General features: G+C 41.2%; 1 long non-coding RNA gene across 3 annotated transcripts in view; it reads right to left on the bottom strand.

The window, feature by feature from the left end:
* LOC308478784 overlaps nucleotides 1–25,330 on the bottom strand; it is a 133,316-nt gene that overhangs the window by 51,435 nt on the left and 56,551 nt on the right. For all 3 annotated transcript variants that reach the window (XR_013987268.1, XR_013987269.1, XR_013987270.1), the window contains one exon: nucleotides 7,037–7,258. This is a non-coding gene — a long non-coding RNA (uncharacterized lncRNA). The remainder of the gene's footprint in view (nucleotides 1–7,036; nucleotides 7,259–25,330) is intronic.

The following is a 25,330-nucleotide window of genomic DNA, read 5'->3' as shown; positions in this document are numbered from 1 at the left end:
CTTGTCTTCAGAGTATTCTCTGACAGCGGGTCACTGTTGCTTACTGGGAAAGATGGGGAGGATTGGTAAGGTGGTGGCGGGGAGTTTGGCATGGTGCAAACACACCAGTGGCACCAATGTGGTGTTCCTGCTGGTTCGTTTGCACCACACTGACCTCCCTGCTACCTGTTAGAATTCCTTCTCCAAGATTGCAGTCATGGGGTTGTTGTCTATCACATGACGGTGTATGTTTTGACTCCACAGAGTGGGAAGTGATGGAGACGGGATGTTTGTGTTACTGTGTTCCGTAAAGTGGGACTATTGTCCTTTGTCCTTTCTCTTTGCTGTCTGATGCTAGAGAGAAAGGGAGCCATGTTGCAGTGTTCCGTGTGTGTTTATATGTAAATAAAGTAGATTAGCCAAAATGCTGAGTTGCTGTTACACAAGCTGCAAAGACTCTGCAGATCCCTAAGTGTGCCAATGTCAGTTGACATTGGTCACTGTGATGTTCTGGCTCAAGAAAGCTTTTGAAGCTCCCGAACGAATGACCAGGAGGGAGAGAACATGCCAGTCGGGCATGTGACTCTACCAGGGTCCTACTTGAGTGTAGGATGAGCTCCTTGCCCCTCACCCTCCCAGTAAGCAACAGCAACCAACCTACCGGGCAGCTAGTCCTGTGCAGCCCACCACCTGGTGAGCCTCTTCTGCTTCCATATTTGAAGCAAGTGCAGAGGCAATGGGTTGGATCCAGACTCAATAACACCAAATGTGAAATCAATGGGTTCTAACTTAGTCTAAAACTGTATATATTAGGGGAAAATGAGCACACAAATGCAAATATTACTGAAAATCGCATGCAAAAGTGCATTATATTAGAGGAAGTTGCTTTTGAAAAATAAATTGGGCCAAAGTGCATACACAAATATGTATGCTAGGAGAAATGTGCATTTTAAAAAAAACAAATGCTGATTGATTTTCTCCCCGCCCCCAATCTGTATCGATGCTGAATTTCAAATTGTTTTATAAGTTTGCATTCTTGATTTCTTTTAATGGTTGTTGCATGGGAAGCAATAAATGAATAAATATATATAAGGACTCTTAAAAAAATTCTAAATTGATGTGGAAATGTGAAGAATGGAATTTAAGATTGGAAAAATAACAAATTGGCAGACTCATCCCTCCCTCCTTGGCAGCCTCAAATATATTTAGTCCACCTACTTTATTGAGAATAAGGCAAGAGGCTAAGGTGGAAACTCCTCTCTGATTCAGCAGGCTGTGGAGTGTGGGAAAGGAAGAGGAGGTTCGGCTTAATAATTTTCTTACCCCCTCCTCCTCTCTCAAGACTGTTGACTTATCTGGAATCTCCTGAGGGAACCTCAAAGGTGGCTGCCATGACATGTAACTTGAGAATGATACAGATTCACAACACAACTGTTGGTACCTTAGCAAGACTTTTGACTGAATCGTTATTTTACTTTCCTTTTTAAAAAAGAAGTGCTTAGAAAGTTCTTAACAAAAAGCTCAAAAATCTTCATAAAGCAAACACAAACAAAAATATATCTATTTTTTCTGAAAACTGGACAGTTTTATCAGCCTTAATATTTTGGGTGCACAGCAAAATGATTTATTGGCATACAATGCTAGGAAAGATATGATCTGAATCCTTTTCATTTTGATGAAATTTACTTCCTCGTTGTTTCCTTTTCCATTTGTAAACTTAAATCTGTTTGCTTCCTGCTTACATTGGACAGAAAACATTCCTCACCATTGATACTGCTCATTTATGGTATACACACTCTTTCTCTCCAAAAAACCAAAACACAGGTTGATGCAACAATCTCTTAGTTGCGTGACTTTCCACTACTCAGACCCTGTAAACTTTTGCGCATACAATCTCTGCAAAGCTGAAATAGATTGTAACTCCACAGAATTGCCTTCCTCCACCTTCCTTAACAGCAATATTACCAGAGACTTGCAGGGTAGATGAACGATTCCATTTCTTTCATGAGATTGCTTCACTGCAGAGGTAAATTTCCATTTTCAAGCATATGAAGACTTCCTATGCCACTGCAAGAGCTTGCAAAGATCACTAGTGACACAGGAAAATCCCCCAATGCAGTGAGAAACAATGACTTGACATGAATTAAATGAGAGCAAATATAGTTGATGTTTAGGGATGTAAGAAGGAATCCATTTCCATTCCAACCCATGTTTGCTGCATGTAGTGCTGTTTCTGTTCTGCTGCAGTTCTGCTTCCAACCAAAAAACCCCCCGTTATTTGTACTGATGTTTGCTATGGCAGAATCTTATATAATTAGTTACAAAATTAATAACTTTATTACTGTGCATTCCTAGGCAGAGCTGGGTTGACATGAGGCACAAAAGGTTGAAGTGGAGCCACATTTCCTTCCATGTGTTCTATCACCTGAAAAACAGGACTTAAATGTGGACCCAATTACTGTCTAGATCAGGGTTTCCCAAACTTGGGTGGATCTCCAGCTGTTTTTGGACTACAGTTCCCATTATTCCTGACTACTGGTCCTGTTAGCGAGGGGTGATAGACGTTATAGTCCAAAAACAACTGGAGATCCACCCAAATATGGGAACTCTGGTCTCGATGGAGACCAGAAAAGGATGACAACAATGTTTGGATAGGAGTCAAGAATGGAGTAATGAAGACCTTCAAATACCACAATATATTTTCAATACTGCAGAAGAATGGTTGGCTATTTGCTACCTAGCAAAAAAACAAAACAAACATCCCAAACTATCAACTAACACCATCCCAAAACATACAATACAACCATCTGGCAGTTATTCCTTCCCTGAATCTTAACTGCACTGTTGTGGGGAATCTCTTCATGATACAAAAAGTTCTGCAAGCTTCATAAACAAGACTCAACAGCCCTTGGGAGTGACCCCAAGAGCTAAGCAATAGGTGTTTGTAACCATCAGCAGGCCGGCTATTGAACGCCAGCTCACTAATTGACACACAGATGTTTTCCCCATCATACTGCTGAATGCCTTATTTCTGGGATCTGCTGAAACAAACGCAATGTTCTGCAGTCACATAGGCAGCAGATACAGGAAGCTTTTTAATGAGGCTCCATTGGACCCTGGGCTTGCTGGTCATTAGGACCGAAATCCCTCATGATCAATACTCTCTCTTCCAGTGTTTGCCTGGCGCTCTCTTGGTGAAGCTTGAGACACAGAAGTCTACTGTGGGACTGAGGCATTTTCATTTGTACATCAAGGGATATTGCCTAAGGATGTGCTTTTCAGTATATGAAGAAAGAATGAAGAGGTAGGGAGGCCTTGTACCAGCAGTAGAGGATTCTTGCACCTCCTGGGACAACTGTTGAACTAAAACCTTCTTAAGAAAACCTGCATCCATTAAATTTATCTCACTGATGTTTCCAGAACGAAGGAAACAATGTGTTGATTTGCTTGCGTTTGGAATTACTTGACTGTTGCTTTTCCTCTTATTTTCAGGTCTATATAATCTATGTGAAACACACAGAGGCTTCCTTTATACTTCAAGGCAATTATTTCCAATGGAACTACAGAGGAACTGGTCACAGTTATTTATTTTCCCCCACCACATGATGCTTCAAACTATTTTGCCACTCCAAAGGGAGACAGCTATATTTAAAACTGTGGCAATCACAGCTAGGAAGTTTCTGCTGCTATTCAAAAGAGCTGCATCCACTATTTCCTTTATTATTACAATACTTGTTGCTACACGGGGCCGGGGACGATTCTCAGGCCCACTTTGATACTGACAACCCCGAAGATTTCATCCAAATATTTGATGCCGGTGAATTTTGATGGCAATGCTAATATCAAAATTAAGAAGCTAAACAAATTTACACCCTTTCCCCCTCAAAAGTTTCCAGCCAGGGTCATACCTTGACAGAAACTATACCTAGAGCTGCCACGTTGTTCAGTTCTTAAAAGCTCTTTACTGCTGCTATTAATCCCTGTGGAAATGAATGGAATTTATGGCAGAAGGGGCAGAAGGATCTTATCGGCAAAAAGTCTCTAACCAAACCCGATTTATAATTACAAGCAGGTCTACCCTTGCAGCCATCTAAAGAATATTATTTATTAATTAAGAAATTAATTTTATCTTCTATTCAAAAGGCAATATCACGTTTCTAGATCTAATGAGCATTTTCTTTGCTACTGGCTACACTTCTATATTTCTTTGATGTCCACGTTGCCACCCTCCCACCTCTCCTCCACCTCTGGCAGGTAAATTAAACTTCTTTTTCTGTGTGCTAATCATTTCCATTTCCCTGGTACAAAGATTTCTTTCTCATTGTGTGCTTATTTTAACTACTGACATGTCTCCTTCTACTCATAAACCTCAAGATATTAGCTCTTCCTTGTGCTATCTGCTCCATTTCTCTATCCTTTTAGCTGGTCTAATAAGATTTCCAGTCTATCCATGCAATAGTTATTTTTCCTTCTCTCTCTTTCTCTCTTTCTCCTCTAGAGATCTCACCCACTTCGTTTTGCCCAACTTTACAATGAACCTGCTTGCTAGTCATGTGGCCTGCTGTCTTGTCATTAAGCCTTAGTTCCTGTTTTCTTTGTAAAAAAGGATTTCTTATCACAGTTTCAACTTCACTTTGATTTCTTCCTCTTTATGATAAAACTCCCCAAAATAATTTCCTGCTCCCTGCTCATCTTAAAACAAAATGCACAAAGGAACAAGTTCAAAGATATTACAGTGGTACCTTGGGTTACAGACACTTCGGGTTACAAACTCCGCTAACCAGGAAGTGGTTGCTCCAGGTTAAGAACTTTTCTCCAGGATAAGAATGGAAATTGTGCGCCAGTGGTGCAGCAGCAGCAGGAGGCCCCATTAGCGAAAGCACGCCTCAGGTTAAGAACAATTTTAGGTTAAGAATAGACCTCTGGAATGAATTAAGTTCTTAACCTGAGGTACCACTGTAATAGGATAGATTCACCTAGAGCAGGGATGGAAATGCTCTGTGAGCCTATGGATGTTGCTGGACTCCAAGCCCCATCAGCCCTTGCCAGCAGAGTAAATAGGAAGAGGTCATGTGACTTCCTATCCACCTACATCTGAAGGTCCACAACTTCCCCACCCCAAACTGTGATCTTATGCAGTAGGCATTTATACAAATTCTGGTTCTACAGAGCAATGTGCCAAGTGCACAATATGCTAACAATATCATTCACTGTGATTTACTTCCCTATATTAGAGCTTGTTTTCCTCTTAGTGGCTGATGTTCATCCACATCATGGACAGGAACCACATATCTTGACTGGTAGTGGCAGCTCCAGAAGTGGCAAGAGTGGTGGGCACAGGGGGTCTTTGCCATGCTGATGCTGCCTGATGGTGGTGGCACAACCACTAACTGAGATGGGGCAAGATGGCAGCAACATCAAGGCTGTGTGGTCTCCCAATGTGGTATTCCTGCCCATGTGACCACACAGCTGCAACCCTGCCTCCATCCTGCCCCCTCTATCCTGATACGTGGCAGCATCACCACTGTGAGGAGGGCAAGTCGCAATGGAGGACATGACCCCGTTACTTTAGCTATCTTGCTTAACAATTGGCGTTGTTCCCCTTAACATTCATTTTTCAAATATATCTTTCAGTGAGTTAAGCGGTTTTATTCAATTTATTTAGAAAAGATCTAGAGCTGGCTTCATCCAGCACGGTGCATTTCTGGACAGGACAGGAAACACCTTGCACACACACACACTTTTCAACATGGTGGGGTCACCAAGGGAAAACACTTCTGGCCTAGGTTACGACTGCTGTTTCTCACTTAAAAGTTAATTAATAATAATAATAATAATAATAATAATAATAATAATAATAATTTATTATTTGTACCCCGCCCATCTGGCTGGGTTTCCCCAGCCACTCTGGGCAGCTTCCAACAAAGATTGAAAATACATTAAAATAACCCCTCTCAACACCCTGTAGTAATCTGTACAGTATTATGATGGACCACCCAAACCTATTATTATTATTATTATTATTATTATTATTATTATTATTATTAAAAATTGTATACTGCTGTCCATCTGTAGATCTCAGGACGGTTCACAACACAAAAATACAAGATAAAAATAACACAAAATACATGATGACAACAACAACAACAAACCAATTATCTGCTCCTGTTGTTGTTTAGTTGTTTAGTCGTGTCCGACTCTTTGTGACCCCATGGACCAGAGCACGCCAGGCACGCCTGTCTTCCACTGCCTCCCACAGTTTGGTCAGACTCATGTTTGTAGCTTTGAGAACACTGTCCAACCATCTCGTCCTCTGTCATCCCCTTCTCCTTGTGCCCTCAACCTTGTGCCCGGTATTCCAAAAATTCGAAATAACAGTAAACCAGCAGGAGTCTAATTTGGTAGACTACTCAGATGGTGTCTATAAAAAGTCTACAATCTATCTTTAAAATATAGGAATACAGGATGAGACTGGGAATTGTTACAGAATGCTCCTAGTGCACGTCTTTCTTTGGAACATGTGGATTTTAGGTGTTTTGTGAGCGTCCAAGTAAATATGCTTGCCAAAGTGATGGTCCACACTTGAATGCTTGTGAGCAGGACTGAGATAAGTGGGCTCTGTGCTTGCATGCTCCTCAGAATGCCACCACAAGTGCTTCTTCCTTTCCCTGCCCCAGGGTTCAGTAGCTCACCTCGAGGCATGGGGAAGAGGCAAGGAGGCCCCAGCAGAGCATCATTCCCTTCCGAGGATGTGAATGGGACAACAACTCCCACAGTCCCTCATAGGGAGCTGTGCTACATGTGTCACTTTTACTAGGAGAAGAAAACCAGGGGCCCAATTCTTCACCAGTATTCCAAAAATCTAAAGTAAACCAGAAGGAGTCTAATTTGACAGACTACTCAGATGGTGTCTATAAAAGTCTACAATCTATCTTTAAAATATAGGAATACAGTATGAGACTGGGAATTGTTACAGAATGCCTTTCTTATGGGATGCTCTTGCTTTCTCTTGATAAGATAGAAACTTGCCTTCTTCTGAGACAGGTGGCTCACTCACCTGGCACTTTTACTTTTCTCCATGCTTCGTTTCTTGGTCTGTGGTATTTCAATGCACAGGGGCATCTCAGGGCTTGCAGATCAGTTGAAGCAGCTAATCACAGTAGTGTTAAATCCGTTTGGCTTAGATCCTCCAGGTTATATGGAAGAACCACGGCTCAGGTTCATCCTGTAGCTGTTCCAGGTAGAGATGATGTCTGAAAATCCTGGGAGCTCCTCTAGTCTGTGTAAACAATTTTGCATTGTTTATTCCATCTTGGCATGAAGTAGTGTCTTATGTAGACTAAGTAACCCTTACTTTCATCGTTCCCTTAGAAGAAATACTTTATTTCCAGCAGCATTCATACTTTAATCTCCCTTGGCTTTCTTAAAGATTATTCTTTGTCTTTTTTCCTTACAATTTCTTATATTTTTTCCCCTTACCAGGAGCTGGGGAGAATTCACATTTAATTTGATTGATATGTGATTTTACTACTCGGGGGTACATTTTTTAAAAAAACACAACATTTTTTCAATCCATCATGTGACTCTTCTGGCAAATACAAAGTTAGATAAAACTATATTAGATAATAAGAAACTCACATTCATCATACAGACTGATTTTTCAAAACACTGAGCTCTAACAAAAGCAAGCGCTATCCATCTTTGCCTGCTCTATAAATCTTCTCCCAAACATTGCCTCTCCCGGAGTAATTTTAAATGGAATCTAGCTAATTTCTCTTTCCTATCATCGTAGTGCTCTTATTGTCATGGCAACTAATAAGTGCTCAAACTTCAGGTCAAGGTTGATTGCTGAAGATGCTGTTTTGCAACCTGCTGAGCTGCTTCCCAATAGATTTCAAGTACAGACTCTCCATCTTGTTAATGATGTATGCATTCATTAACCAATATTTGGCAATATTAGTTAATCAAGGAACACATTACCCATGATTAAAGGAGTATCTGAATGTGTAATTATTGATGTGCAGAGTCAAGCCTGTATATCTAAGTTTTATGGAAAACCTTGAGCTAGACTAGACAGACCGCTTCTAAGTACTTAAGATCTTTTCCATCCCCTCAAGGAAATAATTTGGGTTGCCTTGCCTAGCTAACTCCTAACCAAACTTCTTTCCAGGCTCTAATTTAATCCCTATCTGGCAGTCAAGCCCTGTTTGACAGTTTAACTTGAAATTCTCCACTCTAATTGGATGTTGCACCACCCAGCTATGGTTGGCTTCTGCATCTCCAGGAGGCTGACCCAAGGCCCGCCCGTCACACCTCAGCTTTTCCTGAGCCCACTTCACTCCCACTTGTTATGTGAATTGGTTCCAAGAAGGGGCCAAACTGTGGGTTAAAGGAAGCACTTGCAAATGGATCTTGGAGACAGAATAAAGCAATTCTACAAGGACCTCTGCTTGTACCAAGACTGGGTATAATTCACAATTGCTGGGGCAATTCACTAAACAAGTATTGATCCACTATTGGGGGGAGGGGTGTCAGTTGAGTTGACAGAACAATCTGAACCACCCTGAGACCTTTGGGTATAGGGCGGTATAGAAAACAAACAAACAAACCACAAATAATGTTTTTTTAAAAAAAAAACTTGAAAATTCAAAAAGTACATAATTATATGTTCATTAAACACGGTGAGATGTAAATAAAAGAGAGAGAAAGAAAAAGAGAAACAGAACCCACGTAGAAGGGAAAATAAAGGGGGGAAACCCAAAACTATATTTTACAAGGTTGATGTGACGTGTGTGTGTGTGCGTACGTGTAGGCTCTGCTTACTCATATTTCTTATTAATTTGAGGACAGTGATATTCATTCAATGATAAGTGGTTTCCTAACGCTGCAAAGACAGTTTCTTGGAAGATCACAAACTCAATCATAAAAGCACCTTCTAATGATCCCTTGTCATGTATCTAGTTGGTGTTTAACGGCCCCAGGAGTGGCCAAAGGAGAAAATACAGAAATAGTGCAGTGAAAACAGTCTTGTGGAACAAATTATCTTTTAATTTACTAAGCAAGAGAGATCACAAACAGATAAAGCGGTTTGTAACTGACAGAAAGAAGTTCAAGTCAATTGACTGAAAATTGAGAATAAAAGGAAGTGAGGGTGGGGGAGGACAGGACAGCAAAGGACAAAAAGAACACATCACGTTTCTTTTGGCATCTATCATTTCCAGACTGTTGATTTTTCTACTCTGTTTAACCTGTACAGACCCAGGAAAGTACAAGATAAGATTTCCTTAGATCTGCAATCATTCTGGCACTGGGGAAGTTTCACTCAGGTTCAGCTTTCCAATCCACAGGTAGCTCTGCTGGTGGCTGCTAAGTCTGAAGGCCAATTTGGCCTTAGCACTAACTGCAATTTTGCATTTAACTGTGCAGATTGATGAATAATAATAATAATAATAATAAATTATTTATATCCCGCCCTCCCCAGCCGAAGCTGGGCTCAGAGCAGCTAACAACATGAAGATGCAAATGGCATCAGCTGAGAAGCTTATCTCTGTTGGGATCAGAACAAGTGTGGTAGGAGAATTTAATCCATTCCTCCCCTGTTGCGATCCTGAAGGAAATTGCTCCCCTGCAGCTGGAATTTGCACTGAAAGCAAATCCCTTGTTGGTACCAGCAGAGGATTTTCTTCCAAGGCAAATAACCAGCTTCAGAGGAACAGTTTACCTCAGGGACCACACCTGGAACAGAAAAGGTTAATTTTAGGGTTTCTTTTTTTTGGGGGGGGACACAAAGTTGTTCAGCCTTTTTGTAGTTTTGGGTTGCCATACACCTGGATTTCCCCAGTTATTTCAGTGATTTCCGGCCCAGACACTGTTTTCAACTGCCGTATTCTGTCAACCCTGGTTAATTTACTCCTCCACACCCACTGTGAGCCTCATAACTATCAGCTGGTGCTCTCTGTCTTTTCAAAAACTTGAATGTTACAAACAAGGATGCATTTTATGTTGTATCATATTTGGCCCATATTAGCTTCAGTTAAACTTAGCCTAAATGATAAATCCATAGGGATTAAAGTGATGTATTTATGGGAAGGGCTAATGTGCAAATTTAGAGCAATTTCATGCTCTAAATTTTACGCATGAACAGTGAACGTGTGGGTGGGGACAGGGGTACAGATGCAAGCCGAACCCACAACATCCTCTTAGGTGTTGCATCTGCCTCAGTTTGTGACCTTTCCTGTGTGGTGCTGGAAAGGTCTGCAGGGCAACCACACGTGTTTCCTTCCATATGTAGAGAGCTCTACTCTCTTTTATGTGAATGTAAATAGAAGCTGCCTGCAGACCTCCCCTCATTTGCGCTGCGTGTCCCTGACCTTTCTTGTGTTGTGCAAGAATGGTCTGCAAGGTGTTTACTCAACACTGGAGAGGATCAGGACTGATGTGTTCATGCTTGTGCATGCGGTGTAGATCACGACATAAGGGGTGGATCCTGCTTGAGCACCCCTGCCCCAGTCCACATTTCCTGCATTCATCTGAAGACATCTAAAGTTTGATGCTAAAATGTGGATGTCACCGAGTTTAAAAAGAATCTCTGAGAGCCCCCCTGACCTAGTTGAGTAGCCTTGGGATTGCAAGCTAGCCACATGCCCCCATACTGAAGCAAAGTTCTCTGGCCATAACTGGATAGAATACCCTTTTTTTTTTAAAAAAAGGTGGCCATTTAATTCTGTATATTTGTTGCAAAGTTATATTTATACCCCTTTTAAGGACCTGAAAGACTGCCTTCTTATTCCTCCATGGGCAAATTCTCTGCCCCCACCAGGGGTACATCGTACCATGGTTTATTTCAGGGGTCAGCAAACTTTTTCAGCAGGGGGCCGGTCCACTGTCCCTAAGACCTTGTGGGGGGCTGGACTATATTTTTTGGGGGGGATGAACGAATTCCTATGCCCCACAGATAACCCAGAGATGCATTTTAAATAAAAGGAGACATTCTACTCATGTGAAAACACGCTGATTCCCGGACCATCCACGGGCCGGATTTAGAAGGCAATTGGGCCGGATCCGGGCCCCGGGCCTTAGTTTGCCTACCCATGGTTTATTTCATGAATCCCAGGACTGAAACTGAAACTAGAGTCCCGTCTCCTCCATAAAAGGTTGTGGAGTTCTTTGCAGAATCCCTTGACTTTTCGCTCTTCAGCTATCTGTTGGAGGGAACCAACTCCACAGAGACAGGATATTTACACTGCACTCTTAAACACACTTAGCTGGCAATAAGGCTCTCTAAACTCAAGGAGACTTCTGAACAGACAGACATAGGATCATGTTATTAAAGATGGTAAAGGTAAAGATAAAGGATCCCTGGATGATTAAGTCCAGTCAAAGGTGATTATGGGGTTGCGCTACTCATCTCACTTTCAGCCGAGGGAGCCGGCATTTGTCCACAGACAAATTACCAAGAAGGCCCAAAAAGTTCTGAAGGATTATTTTGAGATAAATATGAACACTAAGGTGGAAAAAAGAATCGTCTGGGACGCGAGTAAAGCTGTAATGAGGGGATTCTTGATACAACAGAATGCCGTAAAGAAAAGGATACAAAATGAGAAAAAAGATAAGATCCTGGATAAAATAAAAGAATTAGAGAAGAAGTTAAGATCAAATCCGAAGTCACAGCCAACTCTGAGAGAAATTAAACTTTATCAAACACAATATTCTAAATTGATAAATCAGGAAATAGAATGGAAGGTTAAATTAATGAAACAAAAAACGTTTGAGTCGGCGAATAAATGTGGAAAACTGCTAGCTTGGCAGTTGAAGAGGAGACAAAGATTAAATACGGTAACAAACTTAGAGGTTGAAGGAAAAAGCATTCAGAATCCTATGGACATTAGAAAGTGTTTCCAGAGATACTTCAAAAAATTATACACCCAAGGGCCGCAAGACGAAGTTGAGATTAAACAATTTTTGGCAAAAAATGGACTATCCAAACTGTCACAAGAAAATAGGACAATCCTGAATTCTAAAATAACACGACAGGAGATTGAACAAGCCATTCAGAACATGCAACTGGGCAAATCTCCAGGGCCAGATGGGCTGACCTCCAAGTACTATAAGACATTAAAAGACTACTTGATACAACCTTTGATGGAGGTCAGCAATGAAATTTTGGAGGGGAAGAGGGCACCGGAGTCGTGGAAGGAAGCGTTTATCACATTAATACCAAAGACGGAAGCTGAAAAGACACAACTTAAGAACTATCGTCCCATCTCCCTTTTAAATGTGGATTACAAAATATTTGCAGACATTTTGGCAAGTAGACTTAAAAAAGTTTTAAATGAAGTAATCCATAAGGACCAGGCAGGCTTTCTCCCAGGTAGACATTTGTTTGCTAATACAAGGAACATTATTGACATTTTGGAACTTTTGCAAACAGATATAAATACAAAAGCAGTTTTAATTTTTATAGACGCGGAGAAGGCCTTTGACAACATCTCCTGGAAATTTATGATGGGAAATTTAAAAGAGATGGGAGTGGGACGGGGTTTTGAGAATGGGATTGAGGCGATATATTCAGAGCAGAAAGCTAAACTGATAGTTAATAATGTGGTTACAGAAGAGTTTAAAATTGAAAAAGGAACACGACAAGGTTGCCCTATCTCCCCTTTGTTATTCATTGCGGTCCTGGAAGTGCTATTGAATATGATTAGAGGGGACCGGTTGGTGGAAGGAATTCAGGTCGGACAGAAACAATATAAACTAAAAGCTTTTGCAGATGACCTGGTTTTGACCTTGCAGGAGCCAGAGTCTAGTACGAAAAGAGTATTACAACTGATCAATGATTTTGGTCGGGTGGCTGGATTTAAATTAAATAAACAGAAAACCAAGGTTTTGGGGAAAAACTTGACAGATACAGAGTCAGAACGGTTTCAGAAAGAGACAGAACTTAATGTGGTGAAAAAAGTAAAATACCTAGGGGTAAACATAACAGCAAAAAATCTAAGTCTTTTTAAGGATAATTATGAAAAATGTTGGGCAGAAATTAAGAGAGACTTAGATAGTTGGTCAAAATTGAAACTTTCTTTGTTGGGCCGAATTGCTGCTATCAAGATGAATGTATTGCCAAAGATGTTGTTTTTGTTTCAAACACTTCAGGTTTTGGACAAGACGGAGTGCTTTCAGAAGTGGCAGAGAGATATTTCTAAGTTTGTCTGGCAGGGCAAAAAGCCCAGAATTAAGTTTAAGATATTAACTGATGCAAAAGAAAGAGGGGGCTTTGCCCTGCCAGATTTAAAGCTGTATTATGAGGCCGCAGCGTTCTGCTGGCTAAAAGACTGGCTACTTCTTGAAGACACTGACGTGTTGGATTTGGAAGGGTTTAACAATGCTTTTGGATGGCATGCATATTTATGATATGACAAGGTTAAAGCAAATAAGGCCTTTAAGAACCATATTGTCAGAAAATCACTGTTTAATGTCTGGACAAAATATAAAGACTTGCTGGAAAATAAAACTCCAAGGTGGCTTTCACCTTTGGAAGCGAAGGCCTGAAAAAGACCCAATATGGAGGCTAAATGGCCTAAATATTGGGAAATATTAGAAAAAGATGGAGACAATTGGAAATTGCAGAGTTTGGAGAAAATGAAGGATAAAGTGCGAGACTGGCTACATTACGCTCAGATTAAAGAAGTTTTTAAAAATGACAAGAAATTAGGGTTCCAGGTGGAGAAATCGAAACTAGAAACAGAATTGTTAGAACCAAAGACTAAGGTACTTTCAAGGATGTATAACTTGCTGCTAAAATGGAACACACAAGATGAAATGGTTAAATCGGCTATGATAAGATGGGCACAGGACATTGGGTATAATATTATGTTTGAGGACTGGGAAAGGTTGTGGAGTACTGGATTGAAATTCACTGCATGCAATGCTTTGAAAGAAAATGTAATGAAAATGATATATAGATGGTATATGACCCCAGTCAAACTTGCAAAAATTTACCACCTGTCTGATAATAAGTGTTGGAAATGTAAAGAGTGTGAAGGGACTTTTTTCCACCTCTGGTGGACTTGCCCTAAAGTGAAGGCGTTCTGGGAAATGATTTATAATGAACTGAAAAAGGTATTTAAATATACCTTCACTAAGAAACCAGAGGCCTTTCTTTTGGGTATTGTCGGCCAAGGGGTGGTAAAGAGGGACCGGACATTTTTTATGTATGCAACAACAGCAGCAAGGATACTACTTGCAAAGCACTGGAAAACTCAAGATCTACCCACACTGGAAGAATGGCAGATGCAACTGATAGACTACATGGAACTGGCTGAGATGACCGGCAGAATTCGTGACCTGGGAGAAGAGAAGATGGAGGAGGATTGGAAGAAATTTAAGAATTATTTACAAAAGCATTGTAATTTGAGTGAATTTTAAGCAGGATGCTAGATCATAAATAATGAAGCACCACTAACCTAGATGATTTAAGATAATAAGTGAGATTGAGAAAATATAAAATTTTATCGAGAATTATAAGATTATAAAGACATAAATGAGATATAAGAATGCAAATAAGATAATAAATTGCTGGCAAAAAGTTATAATGATGAATGTGGGAGCGGGAGATGTGAGGAAGTCTAAAGAAAATGTGAAATTATGTTAAGATTTGTTATACTGTTCATTATGTTCACTTTTATTGTAAACCCCAATAAATATTTTTCAAAAAAAAAAAAAAGACAGCTTTCCAAGTCATGTGGCCAGAATGACTAAACCACTTCTGGTGCAACGGAAAACCGTGACAGAAACCAGAGTGCACGGAAACACCGTTTACCTTCCGGTGGCAGCAGTACCTATTTATCTACTTGCACCGGCATGCTTTCAAACTGCTAGGTTGGCAGGAGCTGGGAGAGAGCAATGTAAGCTCACCCCGTCAAGGAACTTGAACCACCAACCTTCTGATTAGCAAGCCCAAGAGGCTCAGTGGTTTAGACCACAGTGCCACCACCACCACCATTATTATTACTATTATTGCTGTTGTTGTTGTTGTTATAAATGGCACCACACTGGCCACCCCATACACATATGCGCAGACACACCTTCTGTTTTTCTCTCCATCATGAGCTGTTGGTAGGTGTTTCTCTTGTGAATGCAATACAATATTTTGCAAGTGCTACAAAAACTAAATGGGACTTGGGGATCCCTTGTTCTAGGGTGGTTGCTCCGGGCTCTGCTGCAGCTCCTTCCAAAGCTACATGAAGAGTGTTATGATAAAATTGCAGGTTGCAATGCCGACAAGCTAATGCCAACTGGAAGAAAACAAAACCCAGCAAACCTCCGTCCAACTGTGCGGGGGAAATATGTTGCAAAAATAACATCTGGCAATTTGATCTGGCAGGTGTTATGCATGGAGGCGCAAAGCCTTCCAGCTGCTCTACCTCCTGAAATACAACTCAAGACAATTTCTAGCACTGTTTTTAAAAGAAAGGTTTGGGTAGTAATTTATGACCCAAGTGTAACTGGAGGGATACTAATTTCGAGATACCCAGGTCATACTTTATTTCCCTCAGGAAAGCAAAACTACTTGGGACATTTTTATGGTATGTCATAATAACTAGTCCACAACGTTAATACATTCCACCTGGCTGGCTTCAAATCATGTTCAATGCTTCATGATTGCATCTTTACACTGGGTTAAGCCTATTGTTGGCGTCAGAAGGCATACAAAACAGTAAGTAGATTTACCTGGGACTTTTTGTTGTGCTGTACTTCACCTAGATCCATTTTTCCTCTTAGTGGGCAGCACCTTATGTGGACGTCAGTCAACTTGACACCCATAATAATACTTGATACTTTGTTAAATTCTCACACGATCCTTTGATTTCTTGCCAATGTCATTCTTCAGACACCTCACCATAATATTCTTTGCTGTTTCTGTAACTGCTGTTAAGTGGGACTGACTACATATCGTCTGCACTGTGCTTGCAACAGTTAGGACTCAATTGATATTCAAGTGTTTTGCTTTCTTTCACTGCATTGAAATATCGCTATTTAACGATGACATGTGGGAACTGGCTCGTTTTTATTTTTTACTTTACAAAAGCAGGGGACCACCATGCTAATTTACACTGCCTTAACACAAGTTCTTTTTTTTTTAACTTCACTCTATTTCTTTGCCATGATAAGTTATTAAAAGCAAGCAAACTCATTTCTCTTCTGCAGCAGAGAAACATGTTAATGTGAAGCTATACTTCATTTGGCTTAAAAGATAATAACAAACTCACTTCCAAAGCATTTTCTTTCTTTATGTCACAAAACTTCTACGCTCTAACTATGTCATCTTTGTCCTAAAACATCATTAGGCATCCGAGGTAACAGAAAGAAAAGAAAGAAAGAAAGATGAATTGTTGGGCTGGCATTTTTTGGTGGATGTGTGACTATAAACTAGATTGATTATTCTCAGTAGCAGAAGGCATGGTGTGGCATTCACCTGACCTCCTGACAGCTGAGTCACTGCTGCTGACCAGGAATGAGAGCGGGAAGGTTTAGATAGCAAGGAGCTCAACATAGTGAAAACACACTGCAGGCCACCGGATTGGCTCTACCAGTGTGTTTGCACCATCCTGACTTCCCTGCTGCCTCCTCACTCCCCATCTGCTTCCGGGTCAGCAGCAGTGACTCAGCTGTCAGTAGCACCGCCACATCATCATGTCATCTAATACTGGTTCTTCTATAGATGCTAATATGTGAATACAGCCTCTGACCTCGTTGATATACGTAGTTGCTATTTTAGGCCTTCATTCTACACACATCTAACTGACCCGATCAGTGACCACAGAGATTTTAGCAAGGCTTTAAGATTTATTTTGGGTGTGTATTGGGAGCTAGGTCTAAAACAGTGGCAGAAAACTTAATTAGCATGGCTTTCTGAGTTGCCTCGTGCTGCCTGACTGAAATAGGACAAAATCCCCCTTGAATTTCCACAGAAGTCTTTTTAAAAAAAAAAATGCTATTGCAGGGCAAAAGAAGGATCAGTAGTGGCATATTATCTCAAGAACACACTGTAATAATGTCAGATAGAAGTAATGAATTAAACAAATGCATTGGTGACAGCCGTACAAAACCCCAGTGGAATGCTGAAAAGTCATGACTGTATTTAGAGCCTCAGAAAACCCCTCTGCAAAATGCTCATCGTCTTATCCAACTTCTGCTTGCTTTCTGTGAAATTGTTTGGCTAAACTGCGAGAGGCAGTGGAAGACAGGAGGGCCTGGCGTGCTCTGGGTCACGAAGAGTCGGACACGACTAAACGACTAAACAGCAACAACAAAATTTCACTCAAAGCGTAGCCTCCAGTTTGGAGTTGTGAGGTTTCACTTTTGAGAACAGATCTTGTTCCAGGCCTCTTCAGCTTTGTCCATCACTTGAGCAGTTTTTTGGGGGAGCTGAATCCCAACATACATTGGAAGAAGGTGTGTTGGAGGTATTTATTCATCTATTTTATTTATAAAAGGTAAAGGTAAAGGGACCCCTGACCACAAGTTCCAGTTGTGACCGACTCTGGGGTTGCGGCGCTCATCTCGCTTTATTGGCCAAGGGAGCTGGCGTACAGCTTCCGGGTCATGTGGCCAGCATGACTAAGCCGCTTCTGGCAAACCAGAGCAGCACACGGAAATGCCGTTTATCTTCCCGCCGGAGCGGTACCTATTTATCTACTTGCACTTTGAGGTGCTTTCGAACTGCTAGGTTCGCAGGAGCAGGGACCGAGCAACGGGAGCTCACCCCATCACGGGGATTCGAAGCGCCGACCTTCTGATTGGCAAGTCCTAGGCTCTGTGGTTTAACCCACAGCACCACCTGTGTCCCATTTTATTTATATGCTGCCCTTTATCCAAGGTAGTGGAATTGCACAGACAAACCTTGGCCCTGCTCTGACCATGCCCCCCCTCAACATAACCCAATACCAGGGTCCTGACTGTCCCGCTCCTGCCACACAATGCTTTGGATTACTTAAAAAGGTAAAGGTAATGGACCCCTGACAGTTAAGTCCAGTCGCGAACGACTCCGGGGTTGCGGCGCTCATCTCACTTTACAGGCCGAGGGAGCCGGCGTTTGTCCGCTTTCGCAGACAGTTTTTCTGGGTCATGTGGCCAGCATGACTAAGCCGCTTCTGGCGAAACCAGAGCAGCGCATGGAAACGCCATTTACCTTCCCACTGGAGCGGTACCTATTTATCTACTTGCACTTTGGCGTGCTTTTGAACTGCTAGGTTGGCAGGAGCTGGACTACTTACACCAGTGTAAATTCCACCAGCCTAAGTTCCACCAGCTGAGCCCTGATTGAGCTAGGGTCAGAAACTTATGCCACCATATTTCTGGCTCATTCAGGGTGAGGGGCTTACATAGGCATAGAATAAATCAGGAAAGCACAAGATCCACCCAATCTAAACTCTCTCATACTCGAAAATCTTGGCTTTGCATTGTGCTGCTGTCCACAGCTATATGGCTGAGAACCACCACTCTGTTTTCACACTGTCTTTGGGAAAGGTTTGTGCAATCAATCTGTTTAATGTGCAAAGCAATGTAGAAAAAGAAACAAAAACATGTTGATACTGTTCCAGTGCTTAGGCATTTCAATATTCGGTGTTGGCACACAATTGAGATTATCCCAGAATACAATATTTAGTCACAGATCCCAAAATACATTAATATGAGGATTAACTGAGTTCTCCCAGGCTATTTTCAGAATTTCAGAGGGCTAACTTAATTTCTAATGAATTCCTTAAAAGAGCCTTTGTCCACAGGCAAAAATGATCTAAAATGAACTTAGGTGGGGAATGAAGGGAGAATCAAGTTTTGTTTTTGCTTTTTTTAAAAAAATAATAAACATCATCATTTTTTTTGGAGGGAGGCATTTTGAAATGATTTTAAAATAGAGCAGATTTTCATCTATGTTTGGATGGCTCCTAACTCTCTAAACTCTTATTGTAGAAAGAGACGGCTAAAGAGGTCATACTGGTATAACAAACAGGCTCATGAATGTCCCTTTCACGGGCCTTTGCATAACTAACATGATGGCCAAAGACAGATGAAGTATTGTCATAGGAGCTAATGGTTGGAGAGCCTTCTGGAAGACAATATGTCATTCTCCCCACTCCATTCCCTGGCTGGAAGTAATGTCATCAAAGGGGGTCTCTGTGTGAAAGAGGATGAATGACTGGTAGTGTTGGAGCTTGAGTCTGAAAGAGACAATTAGGCCTCACTTGCTCTATGGTACTGATGGTTTTCCATATACAGTGGTACTTCGGGTTACAAATGCTTCAGGTAACAGGTAAAAGAGTCCGCTAACCCAGAAATAGTACCTCGGGTTAAGAACTTTGCTTCAGGATGAGAACAGAAATCGCATGGCGGTGGGACGACAGCAGCAGGAGGCCCCATTAGCTAAAGTGGTACCTCAGCTTAAAAATGGTTCTTCGGTACTTCGGGTTACATACGCTTCAGGTTACAGACTCCGCTAACCCAAAAATAGTGCTTCAGGTTAAGAACTTTGCTGCAGGATGAGAACAGAAATCGGGCTCTGGCGGCGTGGCAGCAGCAGGAGGCCCCATTAGCTAAAGTGGTGCTTCAGGTTAAGAACAGTTTCAGGTTAAGTACGGACCTCCAGAACGAATTAAGTACTTAACCTGAGGTACCACTGTATATATATATGGGACAACCTATTAAAACTACTCTGCCTGACAGTGAAAATGTCTGCTAAACCTTCTTCCATGTGTCTTAATCACATGGCAGAAAGTCAAGGAAGAAGGGGGGGACTAGACTGCGTAGGAAAGTGAATTCCACTCTTTGGACATGTCTACAGAGAAAACCCTCTCCTGCATCCCAACCAATCATTCCCCCACGACCGTCAACCCTCCTCTGAAGATCCTCTGAAGTGAAGTCTCCTCTAAATGGAGCAAAACATAAAAACAAAATTGTAGCTCTGTATAGCATTTCAAAGTAGCAGCCGCTGCCGCCAAGATTTGCTGCGGCCATCGTGATACATGGCGGAAAATTCATTTCAGTTGCACCATTAAAGATATTGAATCTTTTTATCCCTAATTCAACAAATCCTGGCTGATTCCCCTGGGAAGGAGATAACAGAGTAGCGTGTGAACCTAGAACATGGCACCTAATTAAAAGACCACTGCTCTCAATTCAGCATTAACTGTCAACTTCAGAATGTAATTGGAACCACTGCAGTGTTGACATTATTAAACACAGGCACTTTGATTCCTTTCCTCTGCCCGCTTTAAAAATCAAAGAGAAGAATTAAGCACTAAGACCCACATGAATGTTTAATAGATGGTGTTAATGGTCTTAAGAGTCAGCCAAGAAAAGTGCAGATTGCTCTGAGGTGTCAATCCAGGCACCATTATTTAACAGGCTTATTCACAATAAACAGGTTTATTGTTATTTAGCATATTTATTAAGGGTCGGGAGCAGAGGGACATAGGTGCCATAATGGGGATAAGTCATAACGTGGACTGCATAGCCAGTTTAAAGGAGTTGTAAAAAGCTCAGGAAAGATGAGGAAAAACTAATGGAGCAAGAAACGGTCAAACAGACAAGTTGGATTCGGGGACTGTATATTTTTAGGGAAGGTTGGGGCAGAGGAAGGATAGGAAAGAGAAGACCAAACCTGCAGGTTCAAGGTACACCCTTAAGGTGAAGCACAGCTAATGAGTTCTAAACTGATGGTGTTGACCAAACTGTAAATAGTTACTGTATTTTTCGCTCTATAAGACGCACCAGACCACAAGACGCACCTAGTTTTTGGAGGAGGAAAACAAGAAAAAAAATATTCTGAATCTCAGAAGCCAGAACAGCAAGAGGCATCGCTGCACAGTGAAAGCAGCAATCCCTCTTGCTGTTCTGGCTTCTGTGATAGCTGTGCCCCCTGCATTCGCTCCATAAGACACACACACATTTCCCCTTAATTTTTAGGAGGGAAAAAGTGAGTCTTATAGAGCAAAAAATACGGTATTTCCTGTTTTCTTCTGGAGGGTCTGCTGGGAGACTGAAACATAAGAGAGAGCACATTGCCTCAATTGTTGCAGGTGTTCTTTCACTGAATACATACCTGGAGACTTCAGGTAGTCTTTGTGTCAGCCAATAAGAAGTCATGAAGTGACATATCTTTGAGATGAACCATACAGAAAAGCTAAGGGCTGCATCTCACATGGTTGCAATCTCAGTCTACAGACTAGGGTGGCTTGACCTAGGCAGACCATTTTAATGGTCAGTTTTTTAAAGGTATTTCACCAGTTGTGCTGAGCCTGGGCTCAACATTTGTCATTTCAAGTTAGGGATGGAGTTTGATGGTTTATTTTTTATCGTGTTATTGTAACAGAAACCGAGTTGCCGTTCGCATTTCATTAAACTTACATGATCTCCACCTGATTACCATTTGTGAAAATAGTGTTATTGTTTTCAATCCTCCTGACAGTGCTGCACTTACCCAGTGGATATGGCTCTTTAAAATACTGCCAATTTTAATCACTGCCCGTCACCAAGTTCCTATTTGCATGCCTCCAGGGGTACTGTAATTCGTATGTCTTGTGGTGTCACATTAATGAGGCTTGCATATGCAGCTGAACAAAGTACTCTGTTTTACTGTTTTGCTATTACTCAATCACTACGCCTCAATTGTTTAATAGACATGATAATATCATGACAGTCCCTGCTTCCATGGACAGTTCTGGATTAACAGAAGTCATCCCAGTTTCTGATTTGATCCTGGAATGTCCCAATTTTCCTTAAAGGTAAAGGGACCCCTGACCGTTAGGTCCAGTCGCGGACGACTCTGAGGTTGCGGCACTCATCTTGCTTTATTGACCGAGGGAGCCGGCGTACAGCTTCTGGGTCATGTAGCCAGCATGACTAAGCTGCTTCTGGTGGACCAGAGCAACACATGGAAATGCCGTTTACCTTCCTGCCGGAGCGGTACCTATTTATCTACTTGCACTTTGACATGCTTTCGAACTGCTAGGTTGGCAGGAGCAGGGACCGAGCAACGGGAGCTCACCCCGTTGCAGGGATTCGAACTGGCGACCTTCTGATCAGCAAGCCCTAGACTCTGTGGTTTAGACATCCTTAGAATGTCCCCATTTTCATGGTAGAAATGTTGAACGGTATGGAGTTATGTGACCTCCAAGCCAAGGAGATAAGTAACTATACAACCTTTAGAAGACATCTGAAGGCAGCCCTGTATAGTGATGTTCTTTAATATTTAATGTTTTATTATGTTTTATATATGTTGGAAGCTGCCCAGTCAGATGGGTGGGGTATAGATAGATAGATAGATAGATAGATAGATGATAGATAGATAGATAGATAGATAGATAGATAGATAATTGAATAGGATGTCTCTATTTTCATTGGAAAATTGTTGGAGTGTATAGCATACTGGTGTTCATTAGGAACCAAGGTGAAATTTTGAGAGGAATCCAGATCAGTTTGTTTCTGAACTTGGGGACTTTGTTTCTGAAGCATCACCATACCCAATTACAAACTTATTCTGCACCCCCATAAGAATAACACAGAGGTATCTTCCAAGGTTGTTCTGAAGGCAAGCACAATAATTGTTCCAGATGAAAGACAGAAATCCTGGAAACAGGTTTCCACATCTGAATTTCCCTGGCCGGAGGCAGTTTCAAAATATATCTTTGTGATGACTGTATTGAGTGAAGTGGCCATGAGATTATGCTGTTAACCATGGATGAAACAGCCTTAGATGGACAGCTTCAATTTCATGATGGCATTTATAAAATGTAAAACATCAACTGAAAACACTAGCCATATACCCACATTAATGTTTTCATTTTCTAGCATGTGGTTTATATTTAAAGAGCTTGGGTTTTTTTTAAGTGCAGTCAGTTGACTTCTTTTATTCAAAATATATCCCCCACCCATTTGTGTGTGTGTGATGAACTGAAAAATTATTACAAGTCTGTCACAGACTTTACAAAAGGAACCTGCTTTGTGGCATTTAGAAAGAGAAAAAACTATCACCCAGAGATCATTACTGAAGGTGTAAGGCTAGAATCAAGCCGTCTCTTGTCAGATCATTTCAAAACGTATTTCACAGTGGCAAAGGGCACTTTCCGCAGGCTTAATGGTACATTATGCAAGAATAAATAATTTAAGGCGAAAATTGGCATTCTATTCTGTAACTAGAAAGTAAAGTTTGAAATGCTGCTAATTTAGACATTAGAGACATGACGGATTCATAAAATAATACTGAAGCGAGTTGGGATGGGAATGTGTTATCTAGATAGCGAGACTTTTCTGATGAAGCCCATTAAAAAAAGGCAGAGCCTATGGGGAGTTTTCTCATTATTATTCCTTTATTTCATATACCAACCCCCTTTTCTTGTTTAAAGATGTTCATTGGGTTTGAGTGAAGATGATTGCGTTCCACTTTTGCTAGCCTCTTTATCTCCCAAACCTATCCCTCATTCTGTGCTGGCGTAATTTAGTCAAGGTCTGTTCTCATGTGAATGAGCTTAGACTCCCTCCCAATGCTTTGTCTAAATAACTCACATGGGGACTGGCAACTTCTTCAATGGGAGGAAATACTTACTGACCTCCAGTCCCCTCTTTAATTAAAAGACATTAATTTTTAGATCTTGGTGGCAGATGGAACAAGGTGGGCTGTTGTTAGGCCAGAAATATATTAATAGACTTGGGGCCTGCTGGTTTACTTTTCTGCCTGAATTAAATCCCATAGCTAAGCAAAGCCTAGTTGTTGATTTGGTCTTGTATTAACATGTTTAGTGCTTTAGAAGCCTTTCTTGGCAGAAAAAAACCCGGGAGGGACTCCTCAGATTATCACTATCATTGACTGGGAAATTGCCTGGTTTCTTATTTTAAGTAATGGTGATTTATAGTACACTTCTGTGGTCTGCTAAGAAGGAATCCTAGGAAGGGGGAAAACATTCCTCTTCAAAGTTGGAGGCAGAACTCCTACACTGGAGAAGAGATGTGACGTAAGGTTCCTCACTGAAGCTTCTGTACTCATTGCCCAACTAATGTTGCAAGTCTAGCATTTGTATGGCAAATAACAGGTGTGTCCTGGGCGCAATTGGGAAATGTGCCAAGGTGGAGCACAAAATGGGCAAGCCCTAAACCAGGAAGAAATTTAGACATGCTTCCATTAGGAGGTAAAATGTGTTGTCATTTATGAATCACTTTCCATGAGGCCTCCTGAAGCATTTTGCAATATAATAGAAGCATATCAACAACCTCAGATATGCAGATGACACAACCTTGATGGCAGAAAGTGAGGAGGAATTAAAGAACCTTTTAATGAGGGCGAAAGAGGAGAGCGCAAAATATGGTCTGAAGCTCAACATCAAAAAAACTAAGATCATAGCCACTGGACCCATCACCTCCTGGCAAATAGAAGGGGAAGAAATGGAGGCAGTGAGAGATTTTACTTTCTTGGGTTCCATGATCACTACAGATGGGGACAGCAGTCACAAAATTAAAAGACACCTGCTTCTTGGGAGAAAAGCAATGACAAACCTAGACAGCATCTTAAAAAGCAGAGACATCACCTTGCCAACAAAGGTCGGTATAGTTAAAGCTAAACCGGTAAATTTTTAAGAAAATATAAAGAACTGAAAATACAAAAAGAAGAAGATAAAAGTGAGGAGGCAGAAGGAAGGAAAGACTCAGAAGAAGAAACAGAGAGGACAGAGGGAGAGGAAGAGGAAGAGGAGGAGGGGGGAGCGGAAAGAGTTTAAAGAGAGATAGCAGTTTCTTGCAAAGGTAAACTACCATGGTGTTAAAAGTTTGGAGTTGGAATGTTAATGGGATGAATGATAAGAAAAAGAGGAATAAAATCGAGTACATCTTAAAGAAAGAATGTTTAGATATTATCTGCTTACAGGAGACCCACATAGCAAGGAAGCATAAAAGAGTTTTGATTAATAAAAGATTAGGAAATGAATTTGTATCGTCAGACCAAAGTAAAAAAAGGGGGGTGGTTATTTATATCAAAAAACAAATTGAAGCACAGCAAATTTTCAAAGATGAAGAAGGGAGGGTAGTAGTGGTTCAAATTAATTGGCAAGGAGAAAACCTAATAATAGTGGGGATATACGCACCTAATGATAACAAATCGGAGTTTTATAGGATGTTAGAGGGAAAGCTATTTGAATACGTCGATCAGAAAATAATACTATTGGGAGATATGAATGGTGTGGTGTCGTTAGAGATGGACAGGTTAAGGGATGGAATGGGCAAAGAAGGAAAGCTACCCAGAACCTTCTTCTCATTGGTTCAGAACTGTAATTTGGTGGATATTTGGAGATTTAAATACCCTCTGGAA

This window comes from Podarcis pityusensis, assembly GCF_964106645.2.
Source record: "Podarcis pityusensis genome assembly, chromosome: 6".
NCBI classification, from domain to species: domain Eukaryota; kingdom Metazoa; phylum Chordata; class Lepidosauria; order Squamata; family Lacertidae; genus Podarcis; species Podarcis pityusensis.
The sequence above is the reverse complement of the archived record's forward strand: the minus strand, read 5'-3'. Positions and strand labels throughout refer to the sequence as shown.